This window comes from Salmo salar, chromosome ssa14 (assembly GCF_905237065.1).
Source record: "Salmo salar chromosome ssa14, Ssal_v3.1, whole genome shotgun sequence".
NCBI lineage: Eukaryota > Metazoa > Chordata > Actinopteri > Salmoniformes > Salmonidae > Salmo > Salmo salar.
In genome coordinates this window covers 39,298,246-39,312,497 of record NC_059455.1, presented here as the reverse complement: position 1 = coordinate 39,312,497, position 14,252 = coordinate 39,298,246, and positions in this window count along the sequence as shown.

Below are 14,252 nucleotides of genomic sequence, written 5' to 3'. Positions count from 1 at the left end.
ACAACAGGTGTAAATCTTACAGTGAAATGCTTACTTACGAGCCCCTAACCAACAATGCAGTTTCAAAAAATAGGGATAAGAATAAGAAATAAAACTAACAAGTATTTCAAGATATGTGGGAACTCCTTCAAGACTGTTGAAAAGCATTTACAGGTGAAGCTGGTTGAGAGAATGCCAAGAGTGTGCAAAGCTATCATCAAGGCAAAGGGTGACTACTTTGAAGAATCTAAAATCTAAAATATATTTTTATTTGTTTGACACTTTTTTGGTTACTATGTGATTCCATAAGTGTTATGTCATAGTTTGATGTCTCCACTATTATTCTACAATGTAGAAAATAATAAAAAATAAAGAAAAACCCTGGAATGAGTAGGTGTGTCCAAACTTTTGACTGGTACTGTACAGTCTTGGCCAAAGGTTTTGAGAATGACACAAATATGAATTTTCACAAAGTTTGCTTTTTCAGTGTCTTTAGATATTTTTGTCAGATGTTACTATGGACTACTGAAGTATAATTACAAGCATTTCATAAGTGTCAAAGGCTTTCATTGACAATTACATGAAGTTGATGCAAAGAGTCAATATTTGCATTGTTGACCTTCTTTTTCTAGACCTCTGCAATCCGCCCTGGCATGCTGTCAATTAACTTCTGGGCCACATCCTGACTGATGGCAGCCCATTCTTGCATAATCAATGCTTGGAGATTGTCAGAATTTGTTTTTTTTTGTTTGTCCACCCGCCTCCTGAGGATTGACCACAAGTTCTCAATGGGATTAAGGACTGGGGAGTTTCCTGGCCATGGACCCAAAATATCAATGTTTTGTTCCCCGAGCCACTTAGTTATCACTTTTGGCTTATGGCAAGGTGCTCCATCATGCTGGAAAAGGCATTGTTCGTCACCAAACTGTTCCTGGATGGTTGGGAGAAGTTGCTCTCGGAGGATGTGTTGGTACCATTCTTTATTCATGGCTGTGTTCTTAGGCAAAATTGTGAGTGAGCCAACTCCTTTGGCTGAGAAGCAACCCCACACATGAATGGTCTCAGTTGGCATGACACAGGACTGATGGTAGCGCTCACCTTGTCTTCTCCGGACAAGCTTTTTTCCGGATGTCCCAAACAATCGGAAAAGGGATTCATCAGAGAAAATGACTTTACCCCAGTCCTCAGCAGTCCAATCCCTGTACCTTTTGCAGAATATCAGTATGTCCCTGATGTTTTTCCTGGAGAGAAGTGGCTTCTTTGCTGCCCTTCTTGACACCAGGCTATCCTCCAAAAGTCTTCGCCTCACTGTGCATGCAGATGCACTCACACCTGCCTGCTGCCATTCCTGAGCAAGCTCTGTACTGGTGGTGCCCCGATCCCGCAGCTGAACACTCTTTAGGGGACGGTCCTGGCGCTTGCTTGACTTTCTTGGGTGCCCTGAAGCCTTCTTCACAACAACTGAACCACTCTCCTTGAAGTTCTTGATGATCCGATAAATGGTTGATTTAGGTTTAATTTTTATATCACCTTTATTTAAACAGGTAGGCTAGTTGAGAACAGGTTCTCATTTGCAACTGCGACCTAGCCAAGATAAAGCAAAGCAGTAAGACACATACAACAACACAGAGTTACACATGGAATAAACAAGCATACAATCAATAATACAGTAGAAAAATCTATTTACAGCATGTCCAAATGAGGTAGGATAAGAGAGGAACTGCAATAAATAGGCCATGGTGGCGAAGTAATTACAATATAGCAATTAAACACTGGAATGGTAAAATGTGCAGAAGATGAATGTGCAAGTAGAGATACTGGGGTGCAAAGGAGCAAGATAAAGACATAAATACAGTATGGGGATGAGGTAGGTTGGATGGGCTATTTCCAGATGAGCTATGTACAGGTGTAGTGATCTGTGAGCTGCTCTGACAGCTGGTGCTTAAAGCTAGTGAGGGAGGTAAGCGTCTCCAGCTTGAGTGATTTTTGCAGTTCGTTCCAGTCATTGGCAGCAGAGAACTGGAAGGAGAGGTGGCTGAAGGAAGAATTGGCTTTGGGGGTGACCAGTGAGATATACCTGCTGGAGCGTGTGCTACGTGTGGGTGCTGCTATGGTGACCAGTGAGCTGAGATAAGGCGGGGCTTTACCTAGCAGAGATTTCTAGATGACCTGGAGCCAGTGGGTTTGACGCCGAGTATGAAGCGAGGGCCAGCCAACGAGAGTGTACAGGTCGCAGTGGTGGGTAGTATATGTGGCTTTGGTGACAAAACGGATGGCAATGTGGTAGACTGCATCCAATTTGTTGAGAAGAGTGTTGGAGGCTATTTTGAAAATGACATCGCCGAAGTCGAGGATCGGTAGGATGGTCAGTTTTACGAGGGTATGTTTGGCAGCATGAGTGAAGGATGCTTTGTTGTGAAATAGGAAGCCGATTCTAGATTTAATTTTGGATTGGAGATGTTTAATGTGAGTCTGGAAGGAGAGTTTACAGTCTAACCAGACACCTAAGTATTTGTAGTTGTCCACATATTCTAAGTCAGAACTGTCCAGAGTAGTGATGCTGGACGGGCAGGCAGGGGCGCGCAGCGATCGGTTGAAGAGCATGTATTTAGTTTTACTTGCATTTAAGAGCAGTTGGAGGCCACGGAAGGAGAGTTGTATGGCATTGAAGCTCATCTGGAGGTTAGTTAACACAGTGTCCAGAGAAGGGCCAGACGTATACAGAAATGGTGTCGTCTGCGTAGTGGTGGATCAAAGAATCACCAGCAGCAAGAGCGCCATCATTGATGTATGCAGAGAAGAGAGTCGGCCCGAGAATTGAACCCTGTGGCACCCCCATAGAGACCGCCAGAGGTCCGGACAACAGGCCCTCCGATTTGACATACTGAACTCTATCAGAGAAGTAGTTGGTGAACCAGGCGAGGCAATCATTTGAGAAACCAAGGCTGTTGAGTCTGCCAATAAGAATGTTGTGATTGACAGAGTCGAAAGCCTTAGACAGGTCGATGAATACGGCTGCACAGTAATGTCTCTTATCGATGGCGGTTATGATATCGTTTAGGACCTTGAGCGTGGCTGAGGTGCACCCATGACCAGCTCTGAAACCAGATTGCACAGCGGAGAAGGTACGGTGGGATTCGAAATGGTCAGTAATCTGTTTGTTAACTTGGCTTTCGAAGACCTTAGAAAGGCAGGGTAGAATAGATATAGGTCTGTAGCAGTTTGGGTCTAGAGTGTCTCCCCTTTGAAGAGGGGGATGACCGCGGCAGCTTTCCAATCTTTGGGGATCTCAGACGATACGAAAGAGAGTTTGAACAGGCTAGTAATAGGGGTTGCAACAATTTCGGTGGATAATTTTATAAAGAGAGGGTCCAGATTGTCTAGCCCGGCTGATTTGTAGGGGTCCAGATTTTGCAGCTCTTTCAGAACATCAGCTATCTGGATTTGGGTGAAGGAGAAGTGGGGGAGGTTTGGGCGAGTTGCTGTGGGGAGCGCAGGGCTGTTGACTGAGGTAGGGGTAGCCAGGTGGAAAACATGGCCAGCCGTAGAAAAATGCTTATTGAAATTCTCAATTATAGTGGATTTATCGGTGGTAACAGGGTTTCCTAGCCTCAGTGCAGTGGGCAGCTGGGAGGAGGTGCTCTTATACTCCATGGACTTTACAGTGTCCCAGAACTTTTTTGAGTTTGTGCTACAGGATGCAAATTCCTGCTTGAAAAAGCTAGCCTTAGCTTTCCTAACTGCCTGTGCATATTTGTTCCTAACTTCCCTGAAAAGTTGCATATCACAGGGGCTGTTCGATGCTAATGCAGAATGCCATAGGATGTTTTTGTGCTGGTCAAGGGCAGTCAGGTCTGGAGAGAACCAGGGGCTATATCTGTTCCTGGTTCTACATTTTTTGAACGGGGCATGCTTATCTAAGATGGTGAGGAAGGCATTTTTAAAGAATAACCAGGCATCCTCTACTGACGGGATGAGGTCAATATCCTTCCAGGATACCCGGGCCAGGTCGATTAGAAAGGCCTGCTCACTGAAGTGTTTTAGGGAGTGTTTGACAGTGATGAGGGGTGGTCATTTGACCGCAGACCCATTACGGATGCAGGAAAGGGCAAGTTGGTTAGGATGATATCTATGAGGGTGCCCGTGTTTACGGATTTGGGGTTGTACCTGAAGATAGATGGGGGGCAATCAATTCACATATGGTGTCCAGGGCCATATGGTGTCCAGGTCTATAGCAAGCGGCAACAGGTGCAATCAGGTGCAATCTTACTGGGAGCAATATCCTTGCCTGTGAAGCCCTTTGTGAAGCCCTTTTTGTGCAAAGCAATGATGACGGCATGTGTTCCTTTCAGGTAATCATGGTTGACAGAGGAAGAACAATGATTCCAAGCACCACCCTCCTTTTGAAGCTTCCAGTCTGTTATTCGAACTCAATCAGCATGACAGAGTGATCTCCAGCCTTGTCCTCGTCAACACTCACACCTGTGTTAACGAGAGAATCACTGACATGATGTCAGCTGGTCCTTTTGTGGCAGGGCTGAAATGTAGTGGAAATGTTTTTGGGGGATTCAGTTCATTTGCATGGCAAAGAGGGAGTTTGCAATTAATTGCAATTCATCTGATCACTCTTCATAACATTCTGGAGTATATACAAATTGCCATCATACAAATTGAGGCAGCAGATTTTGTGAAAATTAATATTTGTGTCATTCTCAAAACTTTTGGCCACGACTGTATATATAAAAATAAAAAAAACGTGCTAACAACAACTGCCTGATTTAGCTTTTGGTATATTTGGCCTTTTTATACATGTTCTGTATTTTCACTGAAGAAAGCAATAATTAATCAACACACTACTGTGAATAAATGGACACTAGCTGTTATAAAACGGAAACTGCTGTCCATAAATAAATTGTGAGAAATGCTCAGTCTGAAGCCATTTGGCTATGGGTTTCACAGCCTTATAATAATACAAGTTATATCACATTAAAAGGGGTTTATTTACAACCTATGGGGTAATAGATGTTGAGAATAGTGGCATAGGAGAGTCTGAAATAAATGAAATACACTAACCCTAAGATATGTCCAATGTCAGCAGCAATTTCCATTGAGAAAAGCTCAGTATGAAGCCATTGGGCTATGGGTTTCACAACCCTATAATAATGATATAAGTTATGTCACCTTAAAAGGGGTTATTTACAACCTCTGGGTTGTAACATGTAGGGCAAAGTGGTATATGAGAATCAGATTTGAGTTCAGTCTTCACCAATGAGAACCAAGAGGGGCCTAGCTTCGTCCTTCATGAATGGGAAAGACCTTGATTCTAGGCCGTAGAAAATTCTCCATCCATCTCATTAGATCAGAACAGGATGGATCAACAGTGATTCATATTACTGGTTTGTATCCTAAAAAAAGTATAGTTGTGTTTTGCTGCATTACACACTTACATTATTTGTCTACCCATATGATGTGGATCATCGTCAGCTTATTAGATGTATAAGCTTCTGTAACAAAAGATAATTGGGCATAGGTGAGGATAACAGAGCAGAGAGAGGGAGAGAGAACATAGAAAGTTAATCTCATTCTAGTTCTGTGAGTAATACAGGTGTGCTTCTCTCTCTCACCACAGCAATGGACACGCATTGGTCTATGCAAGCTACAATGTTGCGCAAACCATAAACACGGGCCGGCCCAACACAAATCAATTCTTAGAATGCCAGGCACGTTTTCACATTACGTGTTTTAGGGGGCAGGAGAATTACAGAGAAGTCAACTTGAATTAACTCTGATTGATTTTATTATAATTTTTACATTGCAAAAAGTGACAATTATTTTTCATGCCAAGAGAGGTAATGATCCTGGCAAATGGGTTCTGGAACAAAACAGTCTAAAATTGAGAGGTTCCCGGATCCTGTTCTGGCAGGATCCATCTCAAATGAAGCACTGGGAGTGAGCATAGGGAGAGAGGTGAGCTGTTTTAAACTCTTTGACACAACATTTATTTGAATTCTGAACACTCCCGTTAAATTTGTGACATTTGTGTGTGTGTGTGTATGTCTTGCCTGCTCTGAGACCTCTATCCCCTTCTTTATTAAGTCAAAGAGACAAGAGTTGTCTTTGTTCGGAAGTGTGAAAGGGAAGGTTGGTCCCTTCAGGTTCATGACTGTACGTTGTACTCAGACCCACAAAGAATTGGAAAACAAATTCAATTTTGATAAACTCCCATATCTATTGGATGAAATACCACAGCCAATATTTGTGACCTGTAGCCACAAGAAAAGGGCAACCAGTGATGAACAAAGACCATTGTAAATACAACCTATATTTCTGCTTATTTATTTTCCCTTTTTGTACTTTAACTATTTGCACATCGTTATAACACTGTAAATAGCCATAATATGACATTTGAAATGTCTCTATTCCTTTGGAACTTTTGTGAGAGCAATGTTTGCAGTACATTTTTGATTGTTTATTTCACTTTTGTTTATTTTCTATTTCACTTGCTTTGGCAATGTAAACATATGGCAATAAAGCCCTTTGAATTGAATTGAACTTTGGATCCCTACAGGGGTGATAGTCGATAGTTGGTGAAAGATCTACCCCCCATCTAGAACAACAAAGATGTGACCATCCCCCACCTCACGGAATGCAATGTGGTTCACACTGGGACAGATGGCTGTCCCATTCACAGTAAACTCTTGATTGTGTGGATGGAAATAAGAATTCTGGCCATGTGGCCAAGATATATCCCCATGTAAATGAACAGCAAAACCCCCACAGAAGACACAGTAAATGCAAAGTTGTTGGGTGCTAGATCACGCTATACGTGCAGCATAAGGGATAGTGTTTTAAATGGTGGCAAAATCATCAATTACAATGCAGGCCCTGAAGTTTTGAAGTATTGAATTAATTTTAAATTATCTTTCTAACCCTTTACATGTGGAATATGTAACTTTTCCATTCACGCTGTTTTCACAAAGTACAAAGGTTAGAGTATAATCAGTGTTCCTCTCCATAACCGAAAGTGTGCAACACTGCTATCTGCTGGCTTGAAAAGGTCGATTTTTCAGTGTCCTTAGACTTTCTCTTCCTTGCTCCTCTTTTTCACATTGACATTATATTTTAAATTCCAGTCAGTTAGCAGACACTCTTATCCAAAGCGACTTACAATTAGTGTATTCATCTTAAGATAGCTAGGTGAGACAACAACACATCACCATCGTATCAAGTAACCTCAAGTTCCCTCAACAAAGTATTTATCAGCAAAGTCAGTGGTCCCTTCTTCCTCCTCCTCCGGTCCTTTATGGGTTCTATTTCTACAGGTTTATTTTTCTTTCATTTTCTGTTTAAATAACATTGTATTTAAACGTACCACCACATGTTATCCTCACCTATTCCCAATGAGCTACTTGATGGGGAAATGATTTACTGAGACCAGAAGAGTAATTAGATAAAACACCTAGCTGTTTCGACCTTTGAATGCCTGGCTATGAAAAGCCAAGTGACATTTACTCCTGATCTACTGACCTGTTGCACCCGCTACTGTCACCACCCTCCAGGTGCCCATCTTCCCCATTATCCCCAGTGTATTTATACCTGTGTTCTCTGTATGTTTGTTGCCAGTTCATCTTGTCTCGTCAAGCCTACCAGCGGTATTTCCGTACTTCTGTTTTTTCCTTTAGTCCCTGTTTTTTCCTCTAGTCCCTGTTTTCATGGTTTTGACCATTCTGCCTGCCTTGACCCTGAGTCTGCCTGCCATTCTGTACCTTGTGACACTACCCTGGATTATTGACCTCTGCCTGCCCTGAGCCTTCCTGACGTTCTGTACCTTTCGGTCTCTGCTCTGGTTTACTGACCTCTACCTGTTCCTGTAATTAACTTTTGTTACTTTGAACTCTGTGCATCTGGGTCTTCTCCTGAGCCGTGATACTCTACAACCACTGTGATTATTATTTGACCCTGCTGGTCATCTATGAACATTTGAACATCTTTGAGAACAATCTAGCCTTAATGGCCATATACTGTTATAATCTCCACCTGGCACAGCCAGAAGAGGACTGGCCACCCCTCAGAGCCTGATTCTTCTCTAGGTTTCTTTCCTAGGTTCCTGCCTTTCTAGGGAGTTTTTCCTAACCACATCTGCATTGCTTGCTGTTTGGGGTTTTAGGCTGGGTTTCTGTATAGCATTTTGCAACATCTGCTGATGTAGAAAGGGCTTCATAAATACATTTGATTGATACAAAATTGATGTTCTATGATTATCAAATAAAAGTTTAGTGGTCGTGTACACAGATCTGCAGATGTTATCACAGGTGCAGCAAAATGCTTATGTTTCTAGCTCCAACAGTGCAGTAATATCTAGCAATATAATAACAATACACATAATCCATAAACAATAGTATGGACAGTAAAAATACAGACAGTATGGACAGTTTATGAATATAAAAGGTGTGTACAGCAGTAGTTGCAGTGCTTTCAGAAAGTATTCACACCCCTTGACTTATTCCACATTTTGTTGTGTTACAGCCTGAAGTTAAACTGAGAGTTTGTGTCACTGGCCTACACACAATACCTGGTTCAGTCACTGGCTTACAAACAATACCTGGTTCAGTCAAACATCTGGGCCGAAGGTATGCCGACCTCTTCCTCCTGCTCAGGGAAGAGCGGGGGCTGATACCCCAGGGAACACTCAAAGGATGATAGACCCGTGGCGTGGCAGAGCAAAGAAGAGTGTTGCAGGCGTATTCGACCCACACTAGTTGCTGGCTCCAGGTGGTGGGGTTGGTCAGAGACCAGGCAGCGCAGAGTCGTCTCCAGGTCTTCGTTGGCTCTCTCCGACTGGCCGTTAGACTGGGAATGGAACCCGGAGGACAGGCTGGCCAACGACCCAATGAGTGTGCAGAACGCCTTCCAGAACCGGGATGAGAACTGAGGACCCCGGTCGGAGACCGTGTCCACTGGCAGTCCATGGATCCGGAAGACGTGCTGCACCATGAGCTGGGCCTTCTCTTTGGCAGAGGGTAGTTTAGGGAGAGGAATGAAGTGGGTGGCTTTGGAAAACCGATCCACTAGGGTCAGGGTGGCAGTGGTGCCATCAGACAGGGGGAGACCCGTGACAAAGTCCAGGGATATGTGAAACCAGGGATGGTGAGGGACAGGCAGAGGTTGAAGGAGACCAGCCGGAGCTTGCGAGGAGTCTTGTTCTGTGCACAGATCGTGCATGCGGCGACGTCAGGAACCATAGTAGGCCACAAAAAGTGCTGTCGCACAAAGGCCAGGGTCCGCCGGGAGCCCGGGTGGCAGGAAAGCCTGGAGGAGTGGGCCCATCCAGGACCCAGGAGCAGACTGCGTCAGGAACGAACATCCGGTTATCTGCCCCCCCCCCCCCGGGGTTTGGCTGGGAACCCGGCGCCTTATGAACCCGCTTCCCTATTCCCCAGCTGAGTGCTGTCGCCAGGCATGAGGTGGGAAGGATGGTATCAGGTTCCGGGGTTGAAGCCGTGGGGCTATAGTGGCGTGACAGCGCATCCAGCTTGACATTCTTGGATCCCGGCCGGTATGAGAGGGAGAAGTTGAACCAGATGAACAGCAGGGCCCACCTAGCTTGCCTGGAATTGAGGCGCATTGTGGTGCGGAGATATTCCAGGTTCTTGTGGTCGGTCCACACAATGAACGGATGTTCCGCCCCATCCAGCCAGTGCCTCCACTCCTCCAACACAATCTTCATCGCGGGAAGCTCACGATTCCCCATATCGTAGTTCCTGTCCGTGGCATTGAGGCGGTGGAAGAAGAAGGTGCAGGGATGTAACTTGAGGTCCAGGTTAGAACGCTGGGACAGGACAGCCCCCACTCCAACATCCGAAGCATCGGCCTCCACCACAAACTATCAGGATGGGTTAGGATGAACCAAGATGGGAGCTGTGGTGAAGCGGTGTTTGAGATCCCGGAATGCCCGGTCAGCAGCTGGGGACCACGTGAATGGAAACTTGGGAGAGGTGAGTGCAGACAGGGAAGCCAGGGTGCTGTAACCCCGGATAAAGTTCTGATAAAAGTTGTCAAATCCCAAGAAACATTGCAGCTGCACCATGGACATCCACTGCCGATCTCACCTTTCCGGGATCCATCTGTGCACTCCCTGCAGCGATGATGTAACCCAGAAAGGGGATGGTTGAGGGATGGAATTTGCACTTCTCTGCTTTTACAAAAAGCTGGTTCTCCAGGAGGTGTTGGAGAACCTGTCGGATGTGGAGCACGTGTTCTTGGGCGGAATGGGAGAAGACGAGGATGTCATCGAGGTAGACAAAGACGAACTGGTTCAACATGTCACTGTGAAGTTGTTGAGACCGCGGAAGTCGATGCACGGGCGCAGGGTTTTGTCCTTCTCCACAAAGAAGAACCCTGTGCCGGCGGGGGAGGCAGAAGGACGGATTAACCCAGCAGCTAGGGAGTCCTCAATGTAGGTCTCTATAGCCTTGGTCACCGGACCCGACAGAGAGTACAGTCGTCCCCGGGGCGGAGTGGTGCCTGGGAGAAGGTCAATCCCGCAGTCATATGGTTAGTGCGGTGGAAGCGAAGTGGCCCGGGCCTTACTGAACACCTCCCAGAGGTCCTGGTACTCCGCAGGGATGGAGGAGAGGGCCGGGGCAACTTCCAAGGCCCCAGAAAGACAGGCAATGGCCGCGGCAGAACGGGCTCTAGCCCATGATGGCACCAGCAGACCAGTCAATGAGGGGATTGTGTCACTGGAGCCAGGATAATTCCAATACCACTGAACCTTAATGAGCAGGAATTGGATTGTCTCGCTGTGGTTCCATGACACACGTAGGTTGATGGAGGTGGTATTGTGGGTGACCCGGCCTATAGAGCTCCCGTCCAGTGCTCTAACATCCATGGGAATGGAGAGGGGCTGAGTGGGGATGTTCAGCTCGGAAGCCAGGGTAGCGTCCATAAAGCTTCACATGTCCCAAAGTCGATAAGTACCCGGAGAGATTTCGACTGGTTCCCCCTCAGCAAAATGGTATGAAAAGGGGTGCGAGTAAGGGGAGAGGAAAAGTTACCCGTATGGCCCACCAGAGTTCTCGCTCCTACCGGTGAGCCTGGTCTTTTAGTGGACAGGTGGAGACGAAATGACCAGTAGTCCCGCAATACAGGCAACTGTTAGTGTGAAGCCTGTATAGCCGTTCAGCTGGAGACAGCCGAGCTCTGCCTAGTTGCATAGGCTCGGGAAGAGGTGAATCGGCAGTCTTCGGAGACTCTCGGGAGAACTCGGGTAGCCTAGGGTTCTCTCGGCAACAGAGCTGCCAAGGACTTCTGGGATGCCTCGGAAGTGAGGTGGAATCCTTGGAAGGGCGAGTGAAACCAAATCTCCTTTCCTTCCTTCGTTGCCGTACTCGCCCATCGATCCGAATGGCCAAGGCGATGAGCGAGTTGAGATCCCGGGCTGCAAGCTGGTCCTTTACTTCCTCCGATACTCCATGCAGGAACATGTAGAACAGTGCAGAACATGTAGAGCACGTCCTGACCAGTGAAAGAGGTAATTTGCCATAGTAGTATGGTCAGGGCGTGGCATGGTGGTTTGTTTTGTATGTATTTTGGGTTTTCTGTTTCTATGTGGGTTTTTCTAGTATTCTATTTCTATGTTTTGTTTTCCAGGTTCGGCCGGGTATGGTTTCCAATCAGAGGCAGGTGTCTTTCGTTGTCTCTGATTGGAAGCCATACTTAGGCAGCCTGTTTTTCCTTTGGGGTTGTGGGTAGTTGTTTTCCGTTTTAGTCTTTGTACCTGACGGGACTGTGTTGGTCGTTTTTTTGTTATTTTGTCAAGTGTCATCATTAAAAGGATTGAAAATGAGCACTATCCACGCTGCGTCTTGGTCTCCATTTTACGACCCCTGTGACAGGCAGGAAGAGTTCAATAATCCAGATAGGGTGCAAAAGGTCCAGAACAGCAGGCAGTCTCAGGGTCAGAGCAGGCAGGGGTCAATAATCCAGTGTGGTGTGGCAAGGTAGAGAATGACAGGCAGGGTCAGGGCAGGCAGATTGGTCAAAACCAGGAAAAACTAGAAAATAGGAACTAGAACAGACAGGAGCAAGGGGAAAAAAGCTGGTAGGTTTCACAAAACAAAATGAACTGGCAACCGACAAACAGAGAACACAGGTATAAATACACTGGGGATAATGGGGATAATGGGCGACACCTGGAGTGGGGTGGAGACAAGCACAAAGATGGGTGAAACAGATCAGGGAGTGACACTAGACTATAGTATATACTGTACATATAAAGTGGGTAAAATAATATGTAAACATTGTTAAAGTGACCAATGTTCAATGTCTCTATAGACATGGGGCAGCAGTCTCTAAGGTGCAGGGCAGAGTACTGGGCAGTAGCCGGCTAGTGATGGCTGTTCAACTGCCTGATGGCCTGGAAATAGATGTTTTTCAGTCTCTCTGTCCTGGCTTTGATACACGTGTACTGTCTCCGTTTGATAGATGGTAGCAGGATGAACAGGCCATGGCTCGGGATGAGGGACAAACAAATATCAACTCATTAATTTTGATTCAATGGTGTGATGATAAAGTAAGTAATATTGATGTAAATCTGGGTCCGTATTCATCAAGCGTCTCAGAGTAATAGTGCTGATCTTGAATCAGGTCCCCCCTGTCCATATAATCTTATTCATTATGACCTAAAATACAAAACTGATTCTATACTGAACAAAAATATAAATGCAACATGCAACAATTTCAAAGATTTTACTGAGTTACGGTTCATAGAAGAAGTTTGTAATTTCTACTTTAAAACTTCAGACTTGATTTGCCCTAACAAAAATAGTATCAACCCCTACAAAAATGTCAATTAATTATAATCCACATAATAATTCCCATTTCCTGTTGCTGGAGGATTATTTTCCTGTTGTCAGAAACAGGGTTAAATGAACAGTGCATCTGTATGTGTTTCTCTGTCTGCTGGAGACTTGTCTGTGCTTGAGAAGACAGTGTGAGTGAGGCGAGAGGACGATTTGTTCCAGACAAAGCCTGCTTGCATGATGCCACCCCCGTCTGTCACACACACACACACACACACACACACACACACACACACACACACACACACACACACACACACACACACACACACACACACACACACACACACACACACACACACACACACACACACACACACAGATGCCCCCGTCTGTCCATCTCTGCCCACCATACCGGCTGTCTCACAGTGATATCGACAGGCATGCCCTCTCGCCTACTCCACTACCAACGCTGAGGGGGCTAAAATAAAGCTTCTGCCGTTGTCATGGAAATACTTTGATACTTCAGGAGAGAGGATGCTGCAGAGAGATGATTTTACAATAGGCTAGAGGCCATTTTGAAAGGGAGGTAATAGAGCGCACAGTGGTATTGTTTTCTGATTCTCATTTCTCTATATGAGAATCTGATCTTTCCTTTTGTTTTTTGTTTTTCCAGGTAAAGGACATTTCCTATATTTTGCTGTATAATCTTTATTTGAATTTAATCAGAGTGAAACAGATCAACGTTCACTACCAAGTGCTTCAGAGAAAGGCAACTCTCCATCCCCTCCCCCCTCCCCCCTTCGCTCTCTCTCTCTCTCTTTCTCTTGCTCTCTCCCCCATCTACGGTAGAGTACATCCCTTACACAGGTGAGCCAAAGATTACATTCTGAGGAGTTTATCTCCATAGCGACAGCAAGTTTCATGTGTGGGAAAAGTCTTCGCCTCGCACCAGGAGTTTCATCATGGTGTGTATCAGAGGAGGGCTTAATGAGCCTGTCCTCCACTAGCTCCTTCCACCAGCCTCCTCTGGTATACATTGTCCTTTACATCATGGCCCTGTCCTATTTGCATACTTTATCTCATTGATCTTGAGTTCTTATAGAGACATGCAGGTTCTGATTACAACGTTTATGCAACTCAACAGTAGATCAATGTAGGCCTACTCTGTGGAAAAACAAATCGCGGCAACTTTCTTTTACGTAGACCTAGCTTTCTGAGGCAGACTAGAATATATATTTTAGGCTTCCATGTAGGGCCTATTGTAACATGTTTAAGTGCTACAACATACAGTGGCAAGAGAAAGTATGTGAACCCTTTGGAATAACCTGGATTTCTGCATAAATTGGTCATAAAATGTGATCTGATCTTCATCCTAGTCACAATAGACAAACAGTCTGCTTAAACTAATAACACACAAACAATTATACATTTTAAATGTCTTTATTGAACACACTGTGTAAACATTGA